This window comes from Triticum aestivum, chromosome 3B (assembly GCF_018294505.1).
Source record: "Triticum aestivum cultivar Chinese Spring chromosome 3B, IWGSC CS RefSeq v2.1, whole genome shotgun sequence".
Lineage (NCBI taxonomy): Eukaryota > Viridiplantae > Streptophyta > Magnoliopsida > Poales > Poaceae > Triticum > Triticum aestivum.
In genome coordinates this window covers 605,993,595-606,000,440 of record NC_057801.1, presented here as the reverse complement: position 1 = coordinate 606,000,440, position 6,846 = coordinate 605,993,595, and positions in this window count along the sequence as shown.

The window sequence follows — 6,846 nt, the reverse complement described above, 5'->3', positions numbered from 1 at the left end:
GAAATACGGTGTCCCGTTTGGTGGGTCCTAGCAGTCAGGGGGAAACATTTTTTCGTGAAATACTGGTGGCCCGTCCGGTGCATCCCTGCTATCAGCTGGAGGAATAATTATTTTCTGCGTAATAAGGAGGCACTTCCTTGCGGCTGTTGTGGACCCAGCTATCAGCCTCTCCATGTACAATACTCTTTCAATGGAAGTCGGTCGTCGACCACATTGACCACGCCACGCCGAGAGCACCACGGTGATAGACGACGGCGAGGCCTAGGAAGGGGATGATGCGGAGCCGGGGAAGATGCGACAGTGGAAGCCCGCGCAGAGAGGAGTACGAGGGTTCACTGGTTCGGCTGCGGTGTGAGGCTACCATCGCTGCAAAATAACAGGGGGTGTGGGTGAGTAGAGGGATGCCCTGGCTAGCAGTGGGAGTAGTAGGGGGCGCTGAGGCCTGCGTGGCAGCACAGCCGACCACGGGAGGCGGGAGCAGGCGGTCCCGCCGCGCTGCTTTGGTGGCTGGAGCAAGAAGATCAGAGATTGAAGAAACACGACGGCCGTTGGATTGACATCCAACGATTATGTCTGCTAGAATCATTTCTTGACGTATATAATAACTAAAAAAATCTTGCATACGCGTCAACTAAACAGGCGCACAAGTCAGACCACTCCCTCTTTTTTTAATAATTTATATATAACTCATGGCAACTTCTTATGCAATTTATTGCAGTTGTTTTTTTTGGTTGGCCAGTGCCAATTTTGCATATTTCTGTGGTTCCAAACTATTTCTAATACCGAAATGTCGAGCCAGATTTAAAGTACTTTGAATATATATTTAAATTAGGTTAATGCCCAGTGAAATAGGAATCTGAAAATGTGAAAAAATTCAGAAATTATAAAGTAATTGCCAATTTGTCATCTGTTTTTATAATTACAACCCATTTCATATTACTTTCAAGATTTGCAAGCGTCTTGAAAGAGTTGCAGCCCATCCGGGCATAGAAAAATAAGTAGGCCTGGATTGGGTATTCTTCAGAAAAACTAAACTAGGCTCATTTTCACAAAGAAAAAATAGCTGCGCTGGTCACATGGTGTAAAATATAAGCCTGGGCTAGATGGGCCACAGCCCAGTTCAAACCCTGCTCCGTCTCAACAATAAAAAAAATACTGCTCGAGTAGCTACGTCCCAGGTGTCAGCTGATCTTGTGCTGTTCTCTTGTCTATTGACTATATACGCTCACAATGTCGTGGGTCCCAGATGTCAGGAAAACACTAGGAGGAAGCATTTTATTTTTCCATACGCTGACATGGTGGGCCCCTACTGTCATCCTTTCCACGTACTTCTGCCGATTCCTGTTGTTTGTTGACCATGTTGACAACGCGAGAGGGCGGTGCCGCGGCGAGCGTACCAAAGCGCGTGGAGGACGTTCGCATTAATGATTTAGGAGACGGTGGGGTGGCGATGTGTGCGCTGAGGCGCAGCCAGCCGTGGGAGGCGGAAGCAGGCAGCCCCGCCGGCGCTGGTTTGGTTTTGGCGGCTGGAGGAAGACATGACTGAAGAAACAGGACAGACTGTAAAAGCATCAAGAGTACTTAACAACCTTAACTGAAACCAGCAGGGGCACTTAACAACCAAAGTTGAAAGCAGTATGAGTACTTATACAAGTTCAACCGTACAAAGCACGCCTCGAACAGTGCTACTTTGCCTACAGTTAACCAAAGGCGAGGCCGCCAAGCCCATGGATAAGGCCCAGGCGCCACCCCACGCATCCTTAACCTTCTGAAAGCGGCTTCATCTCGAAGTGTGGTCAATAAACAGGATATTCGCTTTAGAGCCATGGAAAAGCATGAACATAATCTTCTGTCCTATTCTCCAAGATGGACAGGCCTTCATTATTTGAGACCACCCAGGAATAAGTATCTTTTCACCTCCAAGGGGAATTGAGTAGGTCGACATAAAAATCATGTTGTGACCGAGCGCAAGTCTGACCTGACCATGGTCAGGCATCTATATAGGAACAATAGAACTGGGCAGTTCCTGTTTCAAGAATATCACAACTGTAAAACTGTGTATAAGCAATAGTTTATGAACATCATATATAACAGAAAACAGCTCGTACCATAAGTATCTCGACACATATGGACCTGTTCAATGAGTGCAGCAGTGGAACACATATCCCACATGGCCTTCCACCATTGAAACGCCCCACAAGGACCTCAAGACGATCAATAAAGTGTAGGAACTTGTGGATGTCGATCCAGTCAACTTCTGTGCCATCAGTAACGGTCGAGTTATTACAGAGTAACAAACGAGCAGACTATTTAACTCTGAAAAAACCTACACGTGCCACCAATTATAAGAAAATATTAGTTAGAAGTAGCATCTTCGTGAGAGATTCGTTGCTACTTCTAAAGTTAAATTGTGATTAGTTAGACAGAATAGGTGGATTAAGAAGTAATCGAGGCAACAAGCAAGAACCAGATACAAAACTAACATCGATGAACAATTGGAACAACGTTGGGGTGGAAGATCACAGTGAAGATGAGACCAGATTCTACTATTTCCATCAACATTCGTGCGCCAACTTTTAGTCTGTAACACTTGAGAAAGTTTATCCAAGTTCGGCCATAAAAAAAGCAGCGATCTTCTTGGTTCATGAACCCAACTCGGAACTTATATCCATGGCTTGTCTTCACTGTGACCATTAAACTAGTGTATTCAGTTATGGCAAGGCCGAGCATCTTGAGTACATGTGTTCTGGCAGAGCAAATAATACACTGCAGGAAAAATAATATGAGAACACAACATGTTCAAAAAAAACCCACCCTCCCGGATAGAAAAGAGGATTCTAGGAACATACTGTGCGCGTTTCAAAATGGTGTGTTAGGATGAGAAGGAACAAGTGTGGCGTCTCGCCGAGGGCGCAGAAACCTGTAGGGTACTTGCACTTTGGGCACTGCAAATGAAACACACTATTTTCAGTAGGAAGAAAAATGCATCAACGGCGGCGGCTGCCATCCTAGGATTACCTGCGACCAAGGGACTTGGATTTATCTGGGATGGATGAAGAATTCATACCTGGTTCTCCATGAGAAAACCCTATGAAATCGCTGAGAGGGGGTTTTCTCTGAAGAAGCAGACGAGGGAGAAGGGGATTCAGGCCCAGTGAAATATTGCCGCTTCGTCCGTCCAGCTTACTGCTTAAGCTGGAAAGAGGGGGGTTGTGATTTGACGGCTCATTGGGCATTACTGCGGCGCTACGACCGGGGTGTGTCTACCGTGAAGTTGTGCACTCTAATTTGTGCATATGGAACGTGGACCCCGTTGCCGGTTGCCCCACATATCAGCGAAAGGAAGTAGAAAGACAGGAGTAACTAGTAACACATAAATATATTTTTTGACAGAGAGATACTCCCTGTGTAAAGAAATATACAAATCTTTTATATCACAAACAGGCTCACCTTGCCGAGAAATATACTCCCTCTACAACGTACGGGCATTATGGGGGTTCATCTTTTTTTATGGGGGTTCAGCTGAGAATATAATACTCAGATGGGCTCACGGTTCTGGACTTTGGGCCGCAGGCCGACCCTGCATGTTTGGGGGCCCATGTGTTCTACCTTAGAACTTCTCATATTGCACGCGATCGGTACGACGCTTGTTTTAGATGTTGTCGCGATGCGAATACACAAAATTGAATAAAGCACGGCAGCTGTTGGAATGAAATCGAATGACAGTTCCTAACCAGCAATTAGAGTTGCAATTCTATCAACGATATACCATGTGATAAATAATACTGTCGTACTACTTATACACACAGGACACTTGTTTCACCATGCCAGATTATTACATCAAAATCTCTCGGAGGATAGATCAGTTCGGCAGTTGCGTGCTACTACTGAAGAATTTCAAAGTTGATTTGGACCAGCTCTCCTTGCCGAGAAAGTTCGATTTTGACATCATCCCCTACCGCAAGATATGATTTAGATTTGAACCTTGACCATCCTTTAGCATCAATAATCATGCGACCATCCTTTGTACTTATGGTATATTGAGCAGGTTCATTCACACCAAGGCTGCGCATGGTAAGAGAAACTTGGCCACAGTCGCCTGGATTGTTGAACGACTCCCTCGTTGCTCTAGGAATTCTCTATTTGCAAACAAGAAGACATACCCAAACAGTTAGATCAACACAGTGAATCATGTGAAACAACATGGAAAGAAAAAAGAACGAAGCACTTGGGAGGCCAATGCTTACCAAGAAGGTGGACATGTCGGTTTTTGTAAGGACTTTGGTATATGAAGTGCGAACTGAAGCCCAGTCTGTTGCCGGTGCAACTGCACGGGCCGGAGCAGATGCAAGTGCAAGTGTTGGTGCAGGTGTCGAAGCCGCTGCTACTGCCGGAGATGGTGCTCCTTGTAGAGATGGTGCCGGTGTCGGAGCAGGTGCCGGTGTCGATGCCCGATCCTTCGGTAGATTAGACTGATCCGCTAATGCGGTCGGTGGCCAATCCTCAGCCGGATCAGACTGAGCTACTGCCGCTGTCAGTGCCAGAGCAACTGTCGATGCTCGATTCGTTGCTGAAGGTGGTACCGATGTGCGAGACAGCGACGATCGTGTCTGGTCTACTATGATCAGCTTTCTAACTTGACTAGGATCCGTGACCGTGATCCAGTTTTTTCTTCATTTCTTTTAAACGCGAGAAGGACTAATTGTGGCGTTTTTGTTAAACCAAACTGCAGTTCATCATAGGGATTCAGCTTGTACTCAAACAATAGACTGATCCAATTTTTTCCAGTAATATAAGTGATGGACAGTGCCTCCGTTACTTACACGACATAAGAAGTGAAACCTGCAAAAATAGCCATTGTAGAGCAAACCAAACGGTTTATTCTGTGATGAATGTCACATGGCAAAACCTGCATCGTAAAATTGCAGGAAAAGAAAGAAAACATGACATTAAATCAATAAGATTTAGACAGTAAATCAATAAGATTTACTTGATGTGACAGGAGTGAATCCTTACCAGGAAATCATTATGTTGAAGTACTAAACAGAAGATTGATCGTCCAACTACGCATGGTATGCAGGGGCCACGCCTACTCCCACAAGCAAGACAATCCAAAGGCCATGACAAATCGTATGGACTGAACATCCATGGGACTGGAAATCCTGGTGGGTGCGATAAACCTTGCAATGCATACAGATATTGGAGTGTAACCATAATTGATAAATTGTCCTCACAAAAAATATGATCTGGATACTTCAAAATATACAGACTGAATTGAGTGGACAAACATTAACATAGACCGTTCTCAAGACTAACCACACACCAAAAGCGGCAGTACTAATAAACAATACAGGGTTCACAAAGACAAATCAAGTACTGAACAATAGTACTTACTACAGACAAGCAAAGTTTCACTAACTAAACTCTGCAGGCTATTTCTTGCCACCAACCTATGGGATGAACCCCGCATAATTGACTAGGCCATGGACTTCGTGTGAGATGTCTACATGCACCATCACCATCTTGTCAACCTTGGAGAACCTAACAGAGTGGTCTTTGCACTCATAAACATGATGATGAAGACAGGTCGCATCACATTTGTTGGGAAGCTTTATAGGAACCACACCCTTCGTAATCGAAGGCACAACCAGGAAATTGTTGTGGTCAAGTACAGCCTCGAGAACACGCCTGACAACAATGTTACAGGAAAAAACTAGTTCAGGACACGTGGCGACAAGGACACAACAGCTGGATAGTTCAGCAGTAGAACTCACCATCAGGTCTTCCAGTTCACATGGCATGACTTTGAGAACTTCATCTCCACCGCGGACCTGGTTCTAATTCAAACAGAAACCATATTTTATTACTACCTCCGTTCAGAAATATAAGATGATTTTCGATATTATACTCCATATATGACTACATATACGCACATAAATGAGTGAACAAAGATACTAGAACATGTCTTCAAAGGCATGAGAGCAGAGGGATTACTTGCAATATCCATAACACGTTACTGAGGCAAATATAGCCTCTTCAAAGGTAGCATTGATGTTCATAAAGTACTCCCTCCGTCCCAAAATTCTTGTCTTAGATTTGTCTAGATACGGATGTATCAAGTCACATTTTAGTATTAGATACATCCGTATCTAGACAAATCTAAGACAGGAAATTTGGGACAGAGGGAGTAGTTGAAAGTAATCTATAAGAAATCAGTGTCAACCTCTCGCATGTTTTGGTCAAAAGAGGAATTTAGACCCGTCATTTGGAACACTAAAATGACATGCAAGATCACCCAGAAAGTTGTACTACCAGCACTAGTACTATGTGTTAGATGAAAAAACACGATCAAGATCGAGAAAAAGATCGTCAACAAGAGACATTACCTGGACTTGCTTAATGAGGGATCCGGGAGAGGGGGGCTTGGATAGGGCGATGGCTTTGAGGTTGTCTGCGGTAGTCTCGGCGGGGTTCTTGCGCTTCTTCGTACCATGAGCCTCGACAGTTTTGGCCAGAACCATAGACATCACGTCGGCCGGTGCTCCAGCGTCCATCCAAGAGAGGAAGCCGAGAGAGAAGAGTGAAACAAGGAACGAGATGAGGGAGAAGCGAAGCGAGTGGGGGTTTTCTTCAAGAGAGGAACCTGAGAGAGAAGAGTGAAATGATGGTTGCTTCATCCATCCAACTTACTGCTGGAAAGGAGGGGGTTTATGATTTGACGGCTCATTGGGCATTACTGCGGCGCTTCGATCGGGGAAGTCAACATTCACTCTACTATGGAGTAATTTAGTGCATGGCTGGTGCACCCAGGTGCTAGCTGTCCCACACGTCGGCGAAAGTGAGTAA